Source organism: Hippopotamus amphibius, chromosome 12 (genome assembly GCF_030028045.1).
Source record: "Hippopotamus amphibius kiboko isolate mHipAmp2 chromosome 12, mHipAmp2.hap2, whole genome shotgun sequence".
NCBI classification, from domain to species: Eukaryota; Metazoa; Chordata; class Mammalia; order Artiodactyla; family Hippopotamidae; genus Hippopotamus; species Hippopotamus amphibius.
In genome coordinates this window covers 77,042,710-77,065,900 of record NC_080197.1, presented here as the reverse complement: position 1 = coordinate 77,065,900, position 23,191 = coordinate 77,042,710, and positions in this window count along the sequence as shown.

Genomic DNA, 23,191 nt, shown 5'->3' with positions numbered 1-23,191 from the left:
TGCTGGGCGGGGGGCTTCGTCACCACACTGCAGACGCCCCAGCAGCAGGGACCGTATCCTCAGCCACGTGCCCACCTGATGTCTAGCAGAGCAGCGGACATGGACTTGTCACTCACAGAGTGTCCGGTGAATGAGTGAGCGAGGCTGTGAGTGAATGAATGTTGGCTCTGGTGAATACACACCGTTAACACACTCGTGTACAAGTCATCAAGCACTCACATTGCTGTTTCCTATAAGTAAGGGTGATTGTCAAGCATCCCTGCATCTCTCTCTCACACACGCACACACACTTTTCTCTCCCGGGCTTCTCCCCTTCCTGAAGAAGCCCCACGCCTCTGACACCTGTGAAGGTCTGTTTCACAAGCTGTGTCTGTGATCTGTTTGCTTCTTCATTCAACAAGTGTTCATTGAGTGCCTGCTATGAGTCAATAAATGAAACCAAGGACCTAGGCTCTTATGAAGGTTAGATTCTGCTGGGGTGAGGAACAGGCAATCAATAGAGTAAATAACTAAAATATACTGTATGCTAGGTGAATGTCAGTTCAACAGAGGAACAGCCAGAAAGGGGACCATGAAATACAGCAGAGGGTAGGAGAGTATGGAGACCAGATTAAAGTAGGGGAGACGGGGGAAGGCTGACCTAGAAGGGAATGTCTGAGTAAAGAGCAGAGCGGGTCAAGGAGAGAGGGAATTGGTCTGGAAGAACAGCAAGTGCAAAGGCCCTGAGGTAGGGGCCTTGCTGGCATGTTCTAGGAGCAGCAAGGGGGCCAGTGTGGCTGGAGGGCAGTGAGTCAGCAGGACACAAGGTCAGGGTTAGCTGGGCACCCTGGGTGGGCAGGCCAGGCAGGGCCTTAGAGGCACTGAAAGGACTTTGCTTGTACTTGGAGTTGGAGGGGAAGCCATTCTTCCAGGGCTCTGAGCAGAGAAGGGATATGATTGGACTTCAATTCTAACAGGACTTCCAGTTGGGAAGCTGGTAGGATAAACCTGGTGAGAGCGGTTGGCGGTTGGACCAGGCTGTCGCGGTGGGGGTGCTGAGAAGTGGACAGAATATGCATAGTTTTGAAAAGAGAGCCAATGGGAGGAATTGGGTGTGGGGTTAAGAGAAGAGTGAAGGCAAGGATGACCCCCAGCTTGTGGAGGAGAAAGGGAAGACCAAGAGGCTGGACCATCCTTTGTGGCTGAGCTGAGGCCTGGAGACCTCCCAGAAGCTGGCCTGTGGGATGAACTCACCCACCAGACTCCGCCCCCAGTGCAGCTTGACTCTGCCTCCAGGTTCCACTTCCTTCTCTCCAGGAGGCCGGGGGTGGGGGTGGGGGGGCGGGGGGTGGGGACAGGGGTGGAGTGTTAGCTTCTGCCGCTCCCCCACCATCTGTCTCCCTTATCCCATGTCCAGGACGGGCTGCATCTGCGTTTCCATGATTTATCCTGAGTCTCTTGCTCCTGGGAAGGTTGGGGACCTGGCTGACCTTGGCCTTGGCAGGCAAGGTATTGTCACCTCCTGGGGCAGCCAAGCCAGAGTGGAATTCAGGAGACCAGAAAAGCCTGAGGCCGAGACAATGGGGAAGGAAAGGCCGGGGTGCGTGGGGCGCTGTGATAGGAGAACCTAGAATCAGTCTGCAAAAAGAAGAAACATCGGTGGGAGGCTAAGGACAGCTCTGTCCTGGCTCCTGGAGGGGCCATGGGGGTCTTGTCTACAGTGGACTGATGGACAGCAGGAGGCCTGATGTCACAGGCTGCCCCCAGACTGCCCTGCTCTCTGCCCTCTGTCTGCCTTTGGGATGCACTGTTCCAGGGATGACTCTTGTTTTTGTTTTTGAGGTGAGGTAGCAGAAAAGTGACTTACCAGGCCATGCATGGGTGCCAGGGGCTGGTGTCAGAAGACACTGCTCCCTGAGCTCAGCTGTGCTGGCTCATGGCCGAGAAGCCCACCAGGGCTGCCTGAGGGGAGGTCTCGGGGCTGCCCTTCAGCTGAGTTGTGGGAGCAGCCACGACACGGCGGAGTGGCAGGAGCTGTGGGCTGAGAGTCTGGAGACCTGGGGCCCAGTCCGGGCTCTGCCACTAAGTCACTGTGTGATGCATATTGTGACTTTATCCCCTGGCCCTCACTTCACCTGAGAAAAGCAGAATTGGACCCAGTGATCCCCAATGTCTCTTCCCACTTGGATAGACTAACGCCATCATTTGGATAACTGAGGGCAAATTGATTCTCTGATACATGATGGAAAATGAGAGCCCTCTCCTTCTGTCTAGGGAGATGTGTGTTGATTCAGTTCTTATCAAGCATCTCTACCTGCAGGCAGGCAGTTACAGTAAACGGGCAACTCGGGCTGTCACTGCGTTGGCATCCAGGCAAGAGTGGCTCACTGATGGATAGCCTACGACACAGGGTTGTTCTGATTACACGAGTTAATACAGAAGTAGAGCCTGGCTGTCGTCAGCACGTGTGTGTGTTAGTGATAGTTAGTCACTGACTTGACAATTATGGGCTGGGCCACGTAGACATCTTTTCCTGCTAAAGAGGAGGAATTCATTGGTCTCATTTTCTCAGGACTCTAAACACAAACCAGCAGCCCTGACTGACCCCTTGGCCCGGAGTCCTTGGGTCTGTGGGCCACAGAAGAGCATCCTTTGTCTCTCAGCTCAATCTCAGAATATGAGAGTGGCCCAGTGGTGGGAGAGGTGAGGACTAGGTGTGCCAGATGGTTGTTGTGCTCTTCGTGGAGTGCTTGGTGACTGTCAGGCTCCCTCCAGGCGTAGGAGGTTGTGAGCAATGCTGTGCTGGGTGACTGTGGGCTCATTTGAGAGTGAGAGCATCTCAGAGCATCTCTGGGATGGGAGATCAGCTGGTTGACCTGCACGCCCCCACCCCACCCCCGCCAACATGTGGAGGAAAACAAGCCCTAGAGGAGTGAAGGGGGTTTGTGCACGGTGAGGCAGTGAGTGGCTGGAAGAGGCATCCTGGGTAGGAGGGTAGCGCTCGGGGCCCTTGGGCTTGTTCCTGATTCTGAGGCCTGCAGCCAGAGATCACCAGTGCTCGTTCCTGCAGCTATAGCCTCCTGTGCTGGAGGTGAAAGCAACTTCCTCCAAAATCTATTACTTGAGATGACGTTTGAGAATCTGGGCCACACTCATCAGCTCTGTCCCTTCCTGCAGGTACCTGCTCCCTTTGTAGTCCCCAGCCACCTGCCATTGCCGATAGCGCCACTAGAGGGAGCCACCACTGCTCCTGTTTCTCCCACAGGTGGGATGGGAAAGCCTGGGGCTGCCCTGGGAGTGGGGAACCTCCTGCTTGGAAGGGCTCTCCGTCAGCCTTGGTCACTCCACGGGGTCCCTGCGTGTCCAGCCACACATGCTGTGTGAGTCCATTCAGGGCTGAGAGTCTGCAGCCCTTCCCCTGGGGCCACCGGCATCTCTACCCAGCAGTCCTGATGCAGCTGGACGTCCAGTGAATGGGGAAGCTGCCCGCCGCCTGTGTCCATCCGTGCAGGAGCCCCAGGAGGTGCGGCCCAGAGATCCAGAGCAGATATGGGGGGACCCGGGACTTCAGAGGCTCCCGGAGCCCTGGCTTGAGAAGTCCAGTAGGCAACGTGAGGGGGCCCCTCCCCTGGGGGGGCCCCCAACCTCCTGGAAGAGGCAACAGAGCAGCAGGAAGCAGTGGGAAATCACCCTGGAAATTGCACTCAGAGGCCTGGCATCCCAGGGACTTTCGCTCAAGTTGCTGTCAGTGGTGGGAAATTATCCACAGGGGCCAGGAGATGATGTGGCAAAGAGATCAGGTGTCTCTTAGAAAAGTGATTTTCCAGTTCACATACCACTCGGTCACAGAGATTTTCTGGAATCCCACCAGGCTAAGAGTCAGGCTGAATTATCCTGAACCCCTACCTGCTATCGGGCTTGGGGTTGGGGGAGATAGATAGATAGTGACCTTGTATGTAACATTTTATCCTCCGGGGTGAGTCTTCCCCTCTGGGCCTCAGTTTCCTCCTCTGTCAAGCAGGGAATTTAAATTTTGATGCTCTCCAAGGCCCTTCCTGCAAGGAACAAGGATCTGTTCAATTTGTCCTCCTGCACTGTGGCTCATTTGTCACCAGCTCTCTGCTTTCTGCAATTTGAAGCATGTTAAAAGTCACTGCCCTTCCCCACATAAGCATCTTTAAAAATACCAGTAAAGATAAAATGAGATTGACCTCTTAGAACCAGTCAACTCATCAAAGTGATTCTGAGCCCTCTGTGCTTACATGTCAACAGTAATTGATCATTTCACAGCAATAGGTTGCAAGAGCTCAAAAGCGGGGCTAAGGTTTACATTGTCTATGTCAACAAACAGTTGCCTGCTGTCTGGCTTCTTTTTTGGTTCTGCTGACTTCTGACGGGCTGGGACCAGCTCGTCGGGGTTCTGTGATGTTGCCTCACATCCTGGTGACAGGGTCCTCATTACTCTGAATTCCCAGGCACTGCTTCGCCTCTCACAGATGCCTTAGTGACTAAGACTCCATTCTAAACTGGGTTTTGGTGGAAAAGAAAGTGGATGACAATGGGAGGGGTTGGAGGGGTTTCCTTAGAGTCAAAGAGAAGAAATTCCTTCTAATCAATACATTATTCTGGTCAGTGCATTACTGAGTGTAGTAAGGAAGTCGCACTTAGTTTTCTTTGTGTCTAATGCCTTACTAGTCAGGAAAGGCTCTGGACATTAATGGGAGCAGCATACCGGGGCATGCGTGGTCCAGGGCAGGACTTCTCATCCTTCTCTGTGGATCCAGGTCATCTGGAGACCTTATTAAAAATACAGATTCCTGGGCTCCAACTCCTGGGGTTACTGAGTCAGCAGGTCTGCGAAGGAGCCCAGGAACATGCATTTCTATCAAGCTCCAGCGAATACCGAGGCTGCAGGTCAGGACGCTGTAGGTGGCACTGGCCTAGGACACAATGGCGTGCCATCTACACCCAGGGCTGTGAGCCCTGTGAAGGTACGAACCAGAGACGTCGAGCTCATAGGGAAGAGCCACTGCAATGGATGCGAGCACAGCTAAACCTCCAAGGAAACAGATGCCCGCTCCACACACACACGCTGTTATTCGCAAGGCTGTGGTGGTAACTAAACTCTTAGCTAGTTACCACGTTGGCGGGAAGCATCCAAAGTTAGTGCTCTGAGCTTTTGGCCACTTCTGGCCACCAGGTGGGGCAGGACAATTTCTTCCCAGGCCCGAGGGGCTGAGAAGAGGAAACGTACTGAGGAGACGGGAGCAGAAGTTTTCAGAAAACGCTGCAGCCCTCTGTGCTGGCCTCAGGACCCGTGCAATCTCCACGTGCACAGACACCATCAAGAAGTAGGGTTTAGCGGGAAAAGCGGGGCTGTTGGTTTTTCAGCTTGTTTGATTTTCCTCCCTTTGTCCCAAAGTGCATCTTCGTTCACCCCCTTGCGCAGTCGGTGCCTGAGGCATGAGATGGAAGGGAGAGGGCCCTCCCTGTACCAAGGATGGAGCAAGAAGAGGAGAGAGAGAAAGGAGCTTGTGTGAGGTGCCAGTGAGCAGCGCTGGGTTGGTGCAGCATGTTTCCCGCCCAGGTGCGTTGGGGGAATGCTGGTCTGCCCCGAGGTCTCTGCAGACACCAAGGTCGTGGTCCTGATTAGGCTGTGCTCCCTTTCGGGTGGGGAAGGTGAAGCAGTTATTTAGGGAGAAAAAGAGCGAGTCAGACAGTCCTTGGGCTAAAATGAAATGACCCAGAGGATATGCTAGCTGCTCTGCACTTGCAAAGAAGCGCGATCCGGGAGCTATTGTGCGTCCCCCTGGTGCCCTGTTAGCTGATCTCATCTCGGCATGTACATCTGAGCGTCACACAGGCAGCCAAGCCGACACAGTGCCCGCTGGCCAGGAACTCACCCCACAGCCTTCCCAGGGCACCCTTGCTTCTTCCTCCCTCACCAAGCCTCTCCCCAGCGCGGAAGAGCTTTGGACATAGCTTCATCCCCCAAATTATCGGGAAGGGATTTACATTTCAGCCACCCAAGACTCCTCTTTTCCCTTTCTTGGCTTGAAAACATCTAGTAGTTTTGGAGAAAATATACGGGTCTAGAAAACAGTGGCACATTGGAAGGCTGGATGTGTATTTTGAGCCCTGCCTAATTCATTGGCGGTGTCTGTGCGTGTGAGTACCCTGGGCGTGCAGGTGTGGGTCTCCAAGGCAAAGTATGGCAACAAAAACATCAGCTGCAACACTTTAGTTTGGGGACATGGTGCGTATTTGCCGGATACACCCACACCTCTCCTAAGGGGTCCTCCCCCTTGCCGCCAGTAGTCCTCTGCTTAGCTTGTTACCTTCTCCCGTCCCTGTGACCAACACATGCAGGTCACTTGTTCAGAAAGAGCCCCTGTTACAACTCAACGGAGGGACCAAAAGCCTCTCTTCTCAGGCTGTGGCCTGAAATTTTCTCCAGGTCACTATAGTAGCATTTTGGCCTAAGCAGATGAGCAGACTCCTTCTACAGGTAGAAACAAAAAGGTGAGTGTTTATGTGTTTAGACTACAAGCTCCCACCTCAGCATCCTTTAAAGCATCTTTAGTGAGCTGAGCTGGGTCCCCACACTGTCCCCTTACTCCTTAGACAGCTCTCTTTACTGCCCGCAGCCCAGAGTATTTTCTTTTATATGTAACTTTTTTATGGTTTGTTTGTTTGTTTGTTTGTTTATATTTTTTGGGGTGCATTGGGTCTTCATTGCTGTGCATGGGCTTTTTCTAGTTGCGGCGAGCTGGGGCTACTCTTCGCTGCAGTGCACGGGCTTCTCAGTGTGGTGGCTTCTCTTGTTGCAGAGCATGAGCTCTAGGCTTGCAGGCTTCAGTAGTTGCAGCACTTGGGCTCAGTAGTTGGGGCACATGGGCTTAGTTGCTCCGTGGCATGTGGGATCTTCCCGGACCAGGGATAGAACCCATGTCCCCTGCACTGGCAGGCAGATTCTCAAGCACCACGCCACCAGGGAAGTCCCCAGAGCATCTTAAGAAAGACCACGGGGTTCCTGTCCCTCTGCACTGACATCCTGGATATAAATTCTGACTTTCCTAGTGACAGTTTCCCAAAGGGCTTCTTTGTCCCTCACTGACTGCAAAGGCAGTAGCTCTTGAAGACAGAGCGTCACCGTCACCCCTCCTGCAGCTGCTCAGATGGCGGGAGCTCTCAGTATTGGATCCTAGGCTGACCTACAGCTGCCCCTGAACTCGCATCTTTGGGGACACGGCAAGGCCTGCCCCCGGGTCTCCTCTGCCACCTGCCCAGCTCCATTGTGGCTCCCTGCTGCTGCCTCCAGTGCAGCCTCGCTGCTGGGACCGGGAAGGGGTCCAATGGCCAATAGTCAGGGAGCAGTGAGCGCCCTTGTCCATGGACTGAGATTCTGACTCCCATCCTTGAAGGACCCCCTCCCTCCTCCCCTCCCTCTCTGCTTTCCCCAGCGCTGTAACTGACCCAGAACATCAGAGGCAGGAAGGTCACTGCTCCAGTTGAATTTTGCCGCAGTTTCTTTTTTTTTTCCCCTCTCTTAGATGCTGAGAGCTATTTTTAGAGACAGATTTTTTTTTTTCAGGGGATCCACAGTCTATTTTTAAAATCCTTACGGAGGCCAAATCATCCAGTGTCCCCCAAAGGGATTTTGGAGCTAGGTGGAAGAGGTAGAGCACTGGGGGGTGGTGGGCCTTCCTGAAGATGAGAGGGTGGTCCAGAAAGGCCTAGGGAGGGCTGGCAGAGGCTGGACCCCAGGCAGGGGACAGTCCACGCAGACCTACCCTGCTCTTCACTCCAGTCGCCCAGCTTCTGGTCCAGGGCAGCCGGCTCTGGCAGCCCAGCAGCTGCAATGACATTACCTTTAAATGTGGCCACTGGTTTAACTGACTGCGTTTTCCTCTCCTTTTCCTGAATTTCTGTGTTCACATCTCTCCCCATGCCCCACTTCCATGGCCCCACCTTGCAGAGGTGAGCTGGGTCGTGGAAGTTTTTGTACAAGGGGTCGGGCAGGAGGCCAGTCCTGGGTGAGGAGAGGGGCCAGGGGTGCCCCAGACAGTGACCCGGGATGAGGAAGCAGCTGGGCAGGGATCCAGTGGCCACAGGCTCCACAGGAGGGGCAGAAGGAAGAGGAACCGAGGCCCCAGGGCAGGGTTGCTTCTAGGAAAGCCTAGGTTCTGTTCAGAGCCATCTGGATAGAGGCATTGAAGGGGCAGAGGTGCTGTGGTGTCTGGAAGACCCTGCCCTCCCACTCCCATTCCCGGCACTCTGCCTTTCCCACCAAGGCCTGTGGGACTGGATGGAGCAGGTGGGGAGAGGAGCTGGGCTGGGAAATTCCAGACAGAGTTGGTGAATATGTTCCCCAGCTGAATTGAAGCCTCCTTTCTCTCTGCATGTAGGGAAGGAAGGAGGATGGCCTTGCAGGAGGTCCCGAGCCCTCCACGCCCCTCCTGTCTCTCTCCTGGAACTGAGTCCACGGGCTGCTCTGGAAAAGACCAGAGCACTTGGTGCCTCTCTGCCCCTCCCCCCGCCCTTCCCCACCACCTCCGGCTGCACCAAGAGGTGAGCAGGAAGGAGGCTGGGAAGGGGAGGGTCCTTGATTACCAGACGATCTCAGGGCCGTTCGGCCAAGTGCAGCTGGGGGTGCTGCTGCGGGGTCTGCCTGGGGTTGGCAGGACCCCTGGGTAAGACAACCCGCCTTGGGTTCTGCCCGCACCGGCACTGTCCAGGTTGCCCTGGCCTCCCTACCTCAGGAGGGCAAGGGTCCACTTGCCCCTAAAGAGACCCCCACGCTCCGTAGCCTCCCCACCGTGACCTGCCCGGAGTCAGTCCCATCCCACCATGCCTCCTCACCTGTTACATCAGGCTCCACCTGAACCCGGGGCTCTCCTTCTCTGGGTACTCCTCTTCATCACTCTGACTTCATCAGTGGGGCTCCCCTGCCCCTCCAGGTAAGGGTGCCATCCCCTCCCCTGCCACCCGAGTGCCCCTCCTTGTTGAGCTTCTCCTTTCTCACCATCTGACACTTCATGCATCTTCCCATCTCTTGTGTATTCTCTTCCTCCTTTAACATAAGTTCCATTAGGACAGGGATTTCCTTTCCTCTGTTCACAGCAAATCCCTCAATGCCTAGAGCAGCACTGGCATATTTTAAGCACTGAATGAAATTTGCCAAATCACTTAATAAAAGAAGAAAAGATGCCATGGTAGAGGCATCCCTGGGGAGGCTTTCTTTCTGACCCCCACCCCCAGCAGAGCATTCAGGGAGGTGACAAAATAGGGACACCTCCTCTCCCAACACACACAGAGGAGCTCGATTTTGGCCCCAGAATTACAAGCAGTCCAGAACCTCAGCAGAAAGGGGCTGAACAGGTCATCAGATCTAAGCCCCGCATTTGTACAGAAGAGGGAGCTAAAGCCCAGAGAGGTAAGGTAATCTGCCCAGAGTCACACAGCCCATGAGTGACAGAGAGCAGAACCTGGGCTCCCTTCTGCCGGGCTAGAATTCCAGAGATGACCATCAGCCCTCTCTGCCTCAAAATGTGGGGAAAACATTCTATTCCTTCCCAGGCCACGGAGCAAGTGCCTTCCCGACCCTGAGGGGTAGAATTGCCGTCAGACTTGGCATGGACAGAGCAGTAAACCAGTGTCCCAGGCTCCAGGCCACATGGTGGGCTCTGGGAGTTGCCCGTGAGGATGTCTGCTCTCAGTAGGACCCAGACCACGAGCAGTGAAGAACTCACATCTGCAAAGAGAAAGATGCATTTCCAAAAGGTGATTGAGGGCTGCTTCCCCTTGTTCCCAGTGGAGCCAAAGTCCTCACCAAGGGTCTTTGTGGGGGTGGGGGGAATGATCTATATGATTTCATCACACTTGAGGTGGCCTGTGTGGATGTCACAGGGACAGCTCTGTGAGGACCAGGCAATAAAGGACTCTGGTGCTGGGTCAGCGGTCCATCAGCCAGTGCATCAAAATACTGACTCCCGCCCACACTGAACACCCATTACCCTGGAGAAACAGGGCAAAGGGGAGTACTCCGTGCAGGAGGGCAGTGGGGATGGTGCACTGCAGTGAGCTGAGCACAGTTCCATGTGGGGTGCTGGGCTGGGGACAGCTCCTGGGACGCACCTGCAGGACCACCAGACGCTGAGCAAAAGCTACGAATTCGGACACCACTATCATGTACCCAGTGCTCCCTGTGAACCAGATCCAAGCCCTTGACGTGGGCCCCTGCATCTCTGGGACAACCCTATGGGATGGGCGTTAGTATTAGCTTCAGGATTCTAGGAGGAAAGGATTCCAGTATTAGAGAAGAGAGAACAGAGTCACAGAGGAATTCAAGTCCCCAGCATCTCACAATTGATAAGAAGGGAGGGGCTGGAGTGCAACCCTGACAATCTGGGTCCAGACTTCTCTCTGATGATGATGAAGGTGGTGGAGATGCAGATAACGCTTAGGGGGCACTTACCGTGTGCCTACCCCACCCAAAGCACTTTGTGTGTATTAATCCGTTTAACCCTCTCAGATGCCCTGGAGGTAGGGTCTCCTGCAGATGAAGAAGCAGAGACAGAGACTTGGGTACATTGCAAACTGCCCCGGGTAGTACATGTTGGAGCAGGATTTGCAGGATGGGGTGATGTGGAAATGAGCGCGGTCCTATTTCCCTAGGACAGGGGAGCAACTTGGATACACGCCAGGTCACAGTTAGAGACAAATGCCTGTATTTCCTGATCTGTCTCCAATGTGTTCTAGGAGGAAACTCCGTTCCTCCACGATTCCTCCCACATGGTTCTGAGTGTCCCTAAGGCGCCTCACAGGCTCTAAGACTTTGTCCCGGCAGCAAGTGCATGGTCCTCCTTATTGTTTTCCTCTCACGCCTCTTCCTCCTCCAGCTTCTGGTGCAGCTCTTGCCTTAAAATGCTTCCCAAGGGAGCCTGAATGGCAGAGCAGACTTCACCAGCCCAGGTTGCTCTGTGTTGCCCGAGCATCACAGAGATTTTCTCAAGACAACTCTCACTCCTTGCTGCTTCTCAGATCTAGCTCCACCTCCCCATCCCGCGTCAATCCCCAGCCAGGATTCGGTGCAGGTCCCAGGGGCTGGGTGACCTGAGTGACACACAGGACCATAATCTCCATCTCTTCCCCCCTAATGCTGCCATTGCTCCTAGATGGAAAGTGTGTCCAGTCCCTGGAATCCTTTCCTCCTCAGCAGGCAAGCTTTCTCATGCCAGTCATCTGCTCTGTCAGATCCTCCTCCAGGTCCTTCAGATGTGCAGATGGTCTGAATATAAGGTGAACAAGTTCCTCTTCTTCAGCCTTTGTTTTCAGGTGAGTCAGGCGGGGAGGGACCCGTGAGCTGGGAGTTTCAGTACTCATAAGAGTTGTTGCAGGCTGTGGCTGCATTAGAACATGGAGAGTGTTTTCTAATTTTCGCAGCACGGTTGCTTTTCCTGGGTCATCGTCCTCCCTTTCAAGTCTTCTGTGATGAACCATCAGATCTCCAGGGTATTTCTGCTTCCCTGGCAAGTTCTAGAAGAGCACCGCCCCAGCACTGAGCTTCAAAGATATATAGCTTCCCTGCGGTGGGGTGGAGGTGGGGGGTGGAGGGACATGCTTTCAGAAAAGGGCTCTCGTTGAGCTAATACTGAACTGTGCAGTGTGGGAGAGCCCTGGACCAAATCTCATTTGTAGGAACCATCCCCTGCCTCTGTATATTTGAAATTATGGGTTTCCTGTTTGTCTGTTGGGTTATCTATCTGACCATAGTATGGGTTTTTATAAGGAACTTGAAAAGTTGAGGCTGTTAACTTGGTCCCAGGAATCTTCAAAGTCTGTCTTTGCCCATATAGCAGGGATGGGTTGCAGGGCACTGACTTGTTTCCTGAGATTTTCCTGGTCCAAAGACATTCCAACTGAAGACAGAAGAACACAGAAGAAGGCATGGGCAGAGACTGACTTACAGTCTAAGATGTAGCTTATGAGAATAATAGTGGTGATGATGATGATCCAAGGTTAATAATAACAATGATGATGATATTGATGGTGAAGATGATGCTGATGATGGTGCTGCTGCTGATGGTGATGGTAGTGATGATGATGATGGTGATGATGGTGGTGATGATGGGGATGGTGATGATGATGGTGGTGATGATGATGGGAATGATGATGGTGGTGATGATGGTGATGCTGATGATGGTGATGGTGGTGATGATGATGATGGGGATGGGGACGGTGGTGGGGATGGTGGTGATGTCAGCTAATGTTTATTGAATGCTAACTCCATTCCTGGCACTGGGCTAAGCTCTTGACATGCAAGAACTCATTTCATCTTCCCAGCAATCCCATGAGACAGGTATTACTATTATTCCCATTTTGCAGATAAGAAAGCTAAGGCTCAGAGTGGTGAAGTAACTTGCTTGAGGTCACACAACAAGGAAGTGGTAGAACTGAGTCTCTCATGCAGGAAGCCTTCCTCCAGAACCAGCGCCTCTATCATGTTTTTAGTCCCTGGCTGCCCCTCATGCTTTCCAGATCTTGAATTCAGATAATGAGCTCAACTCTCTCCCCCAAAGTGAAGGTGCTCCTACCCAAGAAAAGGGGCATAGGGAGCTGCCCACCTGGCATATCTGGAGAGTGGCCAGAATCGGTGCTTGGGGAACAGAGAGGAGGGGGAGGGAGGAAGAAGAGGAAACTCGAGGGGTAGGTTGGACAAAAGAATGAAGGAGATTTCATTTGACTAAAGTGGAGGCAAGAGAGAGTCATCAAAAGTTTTGGAGCAGAGAAATGGCAACATCACATTTGTATTCAGGAAGGCACCTGCAGTGATTCAGGTCTGGGTGGAGCCGTCCCTTCAAACCTTGCCAGCAGGAAGAAGGCCCTCTCTTGCAACCACAGATGAGGCTGTGCCCACCTGTGAGGTGGGAGACAAGATGAGTTGCTCCGTTTTGCAGAAGGGTAAGCTGAGGCTCGCAGGTTCTATGCCATTTTGGTTCCCCTCGGTGCTCAGAGGGGAGGGAACGTGTTCATGCAGCCAGAGGGTGTGGGTAAATATTAAACAACCATCCCTCTAGGGAGAAAAAGCCCAGGTTTGGAGCATTTGCAAATTTCCTTGTCATTCATACCCACACTCTGGCCGATCTCAAGCTACCAAAGCGTTATCAATGGGGTTGCAGAATTCCTGAAAGCTTAACAATTGGTTTCAGCAGGCCAGTAGGAGTGGGATCCACACCTCTGCGTGCACCCCCGTGCCCTCCCCCGGCCTGTATCCACGCAGATGCTGGGTCACTCCCAGCCAGCACTGGTAAGAGAGGCAGAGTAAGTTGCTCAGGCCACAGCTGACCCACTTGGAAACTCAGGGATTGAATGAGGGATGGAAACTGACATCTTGGCTCCTCGACCACGTCCTTGGACAGACTCTGTTTAGGAGGACAAAATCTGACCTCTGCCTGCATCCCCTTCAGAAGGGAATTTACATTTAGTGGTAGCAAAATTTCCTTCTGGCTTCTAAGGCTTATGGGTCACGTCCTCCTGCCAGAACTGGAAAAAATAATGTCAGGGAGCATTTTCAATAGTGAGTACAAACCCCCTACGGTGATGGATGAATTCAGGCACCGCAAATCCAGTGTCTGCTAGAAGATTATACAAGGGTGAGTAAAAAGTTATCTGCGCTCCGGTTATATTAAAACTTCTATAAATTCTACAGCCAGAGAGCGGATCATTTTTTGACTCTCCCTCGTATTTTCAGTTTCCATACTGCTTCTGTGGCCCTGGTATTCGTTTGATCGTTCATTCATTCAACCGACATAAACTGGGAGCCCAGGCTCGGAGATTACGGGCAACAGGAGAGAAGGCTGACCAGTTAGGTGCTGACGATAAGTCAGAGGGTGGAGCAGGCAATAGACCATGAGTCCTGGCACTTAGAGGGAAAGTTAAAGTGAACAGTGATGGGGTTGAGGGCAGGCTGCCGCCAAAGATGCCACTTCAGTGTACTGATCATTTTGAATAAAAGTTACTTGAGAGAAATTGGGACATTTGTAGAGACATGGATGGACCGAGAGACTGTCATACAGAGTGAAGTGTGTCAGAAAGAGAAAAACAAATATCGTATGTTAACACATATATGCAGACTATAGAAAAATGGTACAAATCAACCGGTTTGCAAGGCAGAAATAGAGACACAGATGTAGAGAACAAGCATATGGACACCAAGTGGGGAAAGCGGAGGGGGGTTGGGGGGGGAATGAATTGGGAGATTGGGATTGCCATATATACATTACTAATAAGAAAAAAAAATCAAACTGTGCACTTTAAATATATGCAGATTATTGTATGTCAATTGTATCTCAATAAAAGTTCTGAAAGAAAAAAAAAGTTACTTGAGAAACAACAGGTGCAGGAAAAATGCTTGGACCCTCCTTTGTCCCCCTGAAATCAGAAACTAAATCTCCCATGTGAAGTTACCCTCCCTGACCCAGGAGGCTAGAAGACTTCCCTGTCGCCAGAGACAAGAAATTCAGGGCCGAGAAGGCTGTGTGGACAGGTCTCAGTATTTCTCCCCTAATTTGCTACCCTAAGCCCAAATGCCTTTGTTTTGTCAGTTCTTCACGAACTTATTGTTTCCAGTCTAAAAGGTATAAAAGCCGCCTGCGTTGGTCGTGCCAGGGAGCCTCATATTTTATGGGACATGTTTTCCTTCCCTTCAGTCACTGGAGTTTTGAGAACCAACAGGTGAGACAATGGGAGCATCAGGTAGGAGGCGTTGCTGAGGACCAGTGAACAGAGAACACCGCTCACAACAGACCTGCCCTTGAGGCTGGAGACTGACCCAGCCCTTGGGTTCTTACCCATTTCCTGTTGGGACCAGAGGTAATGTCAGGGAGGGGACAGAAAGTAACATTGTAGCGAGGTCCTGGGATATATCACCCATGTATGAGGTTTTCACAGTATGTCTTCTTTCTTTTTTTCTTTTATTGAAGTAGAGTTGATTTACGATGTTGTGTTAGCTTCAGGTGTACAACAAAGGGATTTAGTTACGTACTACATATATGTATATATAAAAATATGCATATATATATGTATTTCTTTTTCAGATTCTTTTCCATTATAGGTTATTACAAGATATTGAATATAGTTCCCTGTGCTATACAGTAGGTCCTTGTTTTTTTGTCTATTTTATATATAGTAGTGTGTATGTGGTAATCTCAAACTCCTAATTCATCTCTTCCCACCACCATCCACTTTAGTAACCATAAGTTTGTTTTCTGTATTTGTGAGTCTATTTTTGTTTTGTAAAGAAGATTATTTGTATCATTTTTTAGATTCCACAGATAAGTGATGTCATATGATATTTGTTTTTCTCTGTCTGACTTGCTTCACTTAGTATGATAATCTCTAGGTCCATCCATGTTGCTGCAACACGGATTTTCACTCTTTTGGTGGCGAATATTCCATTACATATAAGTATATATACCACATCTTTTTATCCACTCATCTGTCGATGTCCATGTCTTAGGTATCATAAGTAGTGCTGCTATGAACATCTGGGTGCATGCATCCTTTCAAATTAGAGTCTTCTCTGGATACGTGCCCAGGAGTGGGATTGCTGGATCACGTGGTGACTCTATTTTACCATAGCCATACCCATGTGCTTCCATCACATATATTTTCAGAAGTCCTAGTAGCAAGGAGAGAACCATGTGAGATCAGCAGTATTATTTTATTATTTGTTTGAGAAAAGGGAGGCTCAGAGAGGTTAATGACTTCCCCGTGGTCACACGGCTGATAAGAGGCAGAGCCAAGGAGGATAAAAGGATAGCAGTTGAATACAGATTCAAAAAAAAAAAAAAAGGCAGGCAGTTGGAATTTATAGAAACGGACTCAGTTGGGTGTCTCCCTGAGTTTGGGGGCCCTGTAGCTGCTAACAGGCAGCAAGGCTGGGGACAGGGCTGGGGGAGGAGAGGGAGGGATACTTCTGTTCTCCCAGGCCCCTGGAGCAAGGTGTCCACTGCCCGGTCCACGTGTCCTCCTGGACGAGGCTCTGGTGTTTACACAAGGGCACATTTCTGGCGGAGGAGGAGGGCCAAGCTGTAAACGGAGCTCCCATCCCCAGCTCGCCAGATGCCCAAGAGCGAGGCGCGCGCTGACGCTGATGGAGAACAGGGACTTCTTGTTTACCCGGCTCGCCATCTGGACGGCCGGGCATCATCCAAGGAAATCGTTGTAACAAGTGCTCCAAGGCTTCTTAGGAACCGAGCCTTTGGAGGGTGGCTCCATGGGCCTTTATTTATATCTCGCTCATCTGAGTGACTCAGGCCCCCAAACGGGAGACTTTCAGGACCTGAGCTCCAGACATTTACGAGGTGTTGAGGCTTTATTGGCTCTGAGTTGGCTGGCATTTTGTAGGATGTGAGGTCTGGGTAGGGGCGTGGTTGTTAAGGCAGCAGACCACTACAGATCTCTCCATCCTCCAGGGCATTCTGGCCTGTGTCACAGAGATTTCCTAATATTTCTACCAAACTTGATGTAGAGAAGTTCATAGATATGAAAGGAAAGTAACTCCTACTCTTTCTTCATCTCCTGGATGAGATGACCATCCAACTTGGTTTGGCCAGGGTGGCCGTGTCTGCACTCAGTGTCCAGGCATAGTTACTAATAGTGTCTGTGTTTGCTCTCAGAGGGGTCCCAGTTTGGACAATAAGTCACTTGCTCATCCTTTTTAGAGGAGACACAGCACCTGGGATCTGGCTCTGTAGGATCCTTTCTTTACAGACCTCAGAGTCATGGATTGGTGCTTAAGCAACATTCAATAAGCAGACAGGCAACAAAGTCAACATGCCAATGAGGTTAACAGAGCATTGGGACTTCCCTGGTGGCACAGTAGTTAAGACTCCACGCTCCCAATGCAGGGGGCCGGGTTCGATTCCTGGTCAGAGAACTAGATCCCACGTGCATGCTGCAACTAAAAGCTCACATGCCACAACTAAGGAGCCAGTGAGCTGCAACTGAGGAGCCTGCCTGCTGCAACTAAGGAGCCTAAGAGCCACAACAAGACCCAGCACAACCAAATAAATAAATAAATAAATAAAATATTTAAAAAAATAGAGCATGGTTTGTACATTCCAGTTTATGGGTGTACAGTTTCAGACTTTGAACACAATGGACATTCCCAAGGCCATGTGGAAACCAAACTCTACTTCTAACCTGGGCACCCTGATTCTGGGTCACTCATCTTTCTTCTGCACCAGCTATGAGGTCTCAGGTCCCCCTTACCTAATGGAAGGTCCAAGTAGTCCATACGAAGAAAAATTCTACAGAAGGACCCCAAATGGAACTAACAACCAAAAAACGATCTATGCCATGGTTAATTTACAGATACCAGCTTCCCACATGCCGCCTCAGAGTGGTTCCTTGTCATCAGCAAAGTGCCTTGTTTTCAGGGAATAATATACCCAGACCATCTTAGCCACGTGTGTTCCCAGCTCTGAAAGCAACCAGTCATCAAAAAGCCCACAGGACACGTCTCTGAAGGTGAGGAATGACACCTGTGCTGAATGAAGGAAGCGTAAGATGTGACCTGCTCGTTTGCTACATCTCAACACCAAATAGAGTTTGGGGTTGGTGCCAGTTGTTGGGGGGAGGGTGGCAAGCAGTAGTGTGTGATCTGATAGGGACTCGTGTTGACTCCAGATCGAACTCTCCAAATCAGGCACCTGTCTTTTATTTTTTTTTACGTCTTTATTGGAGTATAATTGCTTTACAATGTATTGTGTTAGTTTCTGCTGAACAACAAAGTGAATCAGCTGTGTGTATACATATCCCCCTATATTCCCTCCCTCTTGAGCCTCCCTCCTAGCCTCCCTATCCCACCCCTCTAGGTCATCACAGAGCACCGAGCTGATCTCTCTGTGCTATGCAGCAGCTTCCTACTAGCTATCTATTTTATATTTAGTAGTGTATATATGTCAATGCTACTCTCTCACTATGTCCCAGCTTCCTCTTCCCCACTGTGTCCTAAAGTCTGTTCTCTATGTCTGCATCTTTATTCCTGCCCTGTCACTGTGTTCATCAGTACCATTTTTCTAGATTCCATATGTATGCTTTAGCACGTGGTATTTGCTTTTCTCTTTCTGGCTTGCTTCACTCTGTATGGCAGACTCTAGGTCCATCCACCTCACTACAAATAACTCCATTTCGTTCCTTTTCATGGCTGAGTGGTATCCTATTGTCTATATCAGGCGCCTGTCTTGGTTATAGTTTTCTGTTTAGAATGGATGCGGCATACGTAAACCTGACTTGGAAATGCAGATGTGAGCTTTGGATTTCTTAGACTGTGCTTTCAGCAGCAGAAACCTTCTTGAGTTCCTAGGAAACACACAAAAGGGATGAACTGGGGAAGGAAAGGACAATCTAGCTCCTGGGGTGACTTTGGCCACTACCCACGAACTGTACGTGGACTCCCTGGGGGGAGTCTGCAGAGCCCATGCTGTTCCCTCCCCATCTCCGATGCAAACCCGGGGCTCTCACTTGCTCTCATGACCACCCAAACTTCCCTGAAAGACTTCTTGATTCCATCTGGATATTTGGATATGTGTGTCGCATGGGCACATTAGCATTCCAGAACTCAAGACAACAAAAGACCTTGGAGGAGGAGAATGAACCAGGAAAAGAACAGCCTGATGTGACGGGAAGAATGCTAAAACTTAATGACAGATCAAGGCTGAAAATAAAGGACTGGAAAAATACATACTAAGCAAGTGATAGCTAAGAGAAAGCCAGGGTGGCCATACTAATTGCAGCCAAAGAAGACCCAAGAGGAAGATATTTTTGGAGATAAAGATCATTCTTTAATTACTAAGGGAATAATTCATGAGGAATATAAAATAACTCTGAGCTGAATTACACCTAGTAATTCCCATTCAAACTACAGAATGCAACCATTTCCAGAATTATAAGGAGGGATTGGCAAATGCATTTAGAAGGGTAGGGTTTTTTTTTAAGAACTTTTATTGAGATACATTTGATATACAATAAACTGCATATATTTAAATTGTATAATTTGATATTTTTTTCTTATTAGTAATGTATATATGGCAATCCCAATCTCCCAATTCATCCTACCCCAACCCTTGCCCCCAGTTTTCCCCACTTGGTGTCCATATATTTGTTCTCTACAACTATGTCTCTATTTCTGCCTTGCAAACCGATTGATCTGTATCACTTTTCTATATTCTGCATATATGTGTTAATATATGACATTTGTTTTTCTCTTTCTGACTTACTGCACTCTTTATGACAGTATCTAGGTCCATCCACGTCTCCTACAAATGTCCCAATTTTGTTCCTTTTTACGGCTGAGTAATATTCCATTGTATATATGTACCACATCTTCTTTATCCATTTATCTGTTGATGGACATTTAGGTTGCTTCCATGACCTGGCTATTGTAAATAGTGCTGCAATGAACATTGGAGTGCATGTGTCTTTTTGAATTATGGTGTTCTCTGGGTGTATGCCCAGTAGTGGGATTGTTGGGTCATATGGTAATTCTACTTTTAGTTCTTCCAGGAACCTTCATACTATTTTACATAGTGGCTGTATCAATTTACATTCCCACCAACAGTGCAAGAGGATTCTAGAAGGGGAGGTTTTAACATACCTTTCTGAAAACTAATAGCTCAAACAGGCAAAAAAAATAATAGCATATGGAAAATTTGAACATGGTTAACGACTTTTGCCCAACGTCCTCATCTAGAATGTTCACCCTGAATTAGAGAAATCACAGTCTTTTCAATCAAACATGCAACAATGGCCAACTTTACTATTATTTTCAGTTTTACTCACATTTATTGACTTTTAACTGATGCCATATCTTAAGCAATACCATCCATGAATTATTAAGTTTGAGGTGGTAGTTATTATATTTCTTTTAAAGATGCGTTTTATTAAGTATGTACGTAGTATGCATTTTGAAAAGTCCATGTAGCTTGAGAAAACAACCAACGAAGTGCACGAAAGAAAGAAAGAAAGAAAGAAAGAAAGAAAGAAAGAAAGAAAGAAAGAACAAAAGTCCGTGTATTCCCAGAATCTCCTTGTATACCACCAGTGATGTATATTAAAATAAAGAATGCTGAAATTAATGAGGTAAAGGTCTAACTCAAGAAGTTATGAAAGAGCAATGAAGTAATCTAATGGAAATAGAGAGAAAAGGAAATAGTAAGGATAATAGTAAAATTAATGAAACAGGAAAAAATAATAGATGAAAATAACTAAAACAGCTTTTTTTTCTGAAAAAAGTAAAATGGACAATCTTTAGGCAATATTGATTAAATAAAAGAGAATACATAAAAACAAAATAATAGAAGTGAAAACTGAGAATTAACTACATTTACAGTATAGATTTTAAGATTATGAAACTACAATTATGTTTATGCCAATATATTTGAAAACTCAGGCAAAATATAACATCAAAACTGAGTAAATAAAATGATAGATACTAAGAATAAACCTAAAACTATTAAAGAATTTGCATCAGTAGTTTAAAAACTACCTACAAAACAAATAAACAGCAAAACAATGTAGTCATATAATTTTTACATAGAATTCTACCAAATCTTCAAGGAAGAAACAATCCCTATCTTGTATAAACTGCATCAGAGAATAAAGAGGGAAAACGACAGAACTTCGATACTAAATTCCTTGGCCAGGAAGTCCAAGTGATGTCTTTCATAAGTGGAGACAATGTCCACAGGGCATCCGCCGTGGCTCTGTGTCCCTTGGCAGGGCTACCCACAGCACTGTGGCCTGAGTGAGACCCATTTTCTCCATAAAAGCCATAGGAGAAAGGAACACTGCTAACTAAATCACACGTTCCAGGTCTCAACTATCTTTTTCCCCTTGGAAGCATCCTTTCTCTTGTTTAACAATTTCTTCACATTGTAGTCCTATGGGTTCCAAAATGGAACTGAATGAAATAAGAATTTCATAAAGGGTCAGGCTTTCTGTAACACATGAGCCTGACACCATGCAGAATCACTCTTGTAGGAGATTGAGCTATTCTGAAATAACTTGGAAACGGACATGGAGAAGAGTACCGGTACTAAGTGGATAAGATCTGGGGGATGGTGTGTGTCTTGTGCACAGCACAAGAAAGGGATCCTTAAAATGGGAGTGTTCAGGGGAGACTGACCACACTTAAGATGAATACTGATGGACATCGATAAAGAGGATAGGCAGCTGATGGATTGGAAGGATTTGGTCTCAAGAAGAAGAGACTCAAAGGGATACGAAGCTTACTGGTAGGGTCGATGGTTGGGTGACATGGGTAGTGGGTGGGGCTGACATGGACAAGAAGATTGGCTGAAGAGGAAGGAGAAAGATCAGTAGGACATCCATGTTTTCTTGTTTGTAACTCCCTGGGGTCTGGCCTCAGAGTTGAGTCTGGGCTGTGCAGTTGGCAAACCTCCTTTTTAGCTCAATACAGTTCTCCTTCCCTGCTTTCCGCCTCTCCTGGTGGCCTTTTCTGAATGTCCCCAAATAACAATACATTGTCCCAGACTACTAGGAGATGAAGGAATGGGGTGGGGGGCAGGGCAGCGCAGTGAGTATCCCCACTGGGCTCCAATTGTAAGACAAGACTGGCTCAGATCTCAGCTCTGCCTCTGACCAGCCAAGGGAGTCTGCACACCTCCCATTAGAAGAGGAGTAAAATGCATGTCGGCCATACTAACCTTAACCTTCATCTAGCCCTACATTTCACCGTTTGTTTTATTTTTTCTGTTGTACTGTGGGGTCTTTTGCACTCTGACTTCCTGTAATCCACTTTTAAAATGCCCTGACTCTCCACAGATGAACAATATGAGTATTTTTGTGTTCTATGTTAAAGTACAAGATTATTCTTCTGAGCATTTCTGCAAAACTTACCGTCACAAGCATGTGCTGTTAGGGCATTAGGATACAAGTCCACTGGACTGTGAGCCCCTTTAGGACATAACACACATCCTGAACTTCTTTGTATCCCCAAGGCCAAGTACTCAGCCCAGCACATGGTAAGTGTTCAATAAATGCTTTATAATAGTGAAAGAAGAATTAGAAATTATTGACTAAAAAGGCTCTCTGCTATGCCCATGCATTTTTCTGATGGTATTGTCATGGGGTAGTACCCTTCCTGTGGGCAAGGGAACTAGCTCAGTGCTGAGAGCTTTTTGTATGTGTTCACAGATTTATTCTTGGTCCTTGAATGAAGTTTTTTTCTTCTCTGGGATAAGAGGAATTCCTAGGGAAGCAGGGAAAGAAATATTCTTTAAGCACCAATGCTGGGGGCTTTTATGAAGTGGAGTCAAGGTGTATTAACTATGTCCTTTTATTTTCTGTAGTTTGATGCTTTGACACCTGGGGTCAGGCAGACTCTGGAGGGATGTCTCTCCCAAAGTTAGTCAGTTTCTAGAGATAGGAACCAACTTACCCACAAGTGCATCTTTTAAATGCAAACCAGTCAACCCCAGCCAGCTCCTTTATCAGGCTCTCTTGGCCACTAAACACCGGCCCTCATCACACTTGGGTCAGGTATCAGCCAACCAGGGACAGCCCTATGTCCTAGAGCCTGCTGAAATTATTCAACTAGCCCATCCTACACCTGCTTACCCTCCTCGTGACATTGCCTGTTTCCTTACCGCAGAAACCACACTGAAGTCTCTTGCCACAATTCCCCCCACCCGCATCCCTCCTGGCTGACCCTGTGTGACCCCCAGGTGGCGTGGTGTGCCCCTCCTTTGGGGAACTCTGAGTAGCAAACTATCTTTTAAATGGCAATCCTCTCTTGATCGTTTAGACTTGCCATACCTAAATAATAATAATGCCTGCTTTTTTTTGGGGGGGTAGGGGAGGGATAAATTGGGAGATTGGGATTGACATATATACACAATTATATATAAAATAGGTAACTAATAAGGACCTACTATATAGCACAAGGAACTCTACTCAATATTCTTTTTTTTTTTGGCATTTAATATTTATTGAAACATAATCAATAGTCTATAATGACCTATATGGGAAAAGGATCTAAAAGTGAGTGGATATATGTATATGTATAACTGGTTCACTTTGCTGTACAGCAGAATCTAATACAACGTTGTAAATCAACTATACTCCAACAAAAATTTAAAACCTGATTTTTTAAAAATATGTGGACTCCTGGGAAGCAGTTATT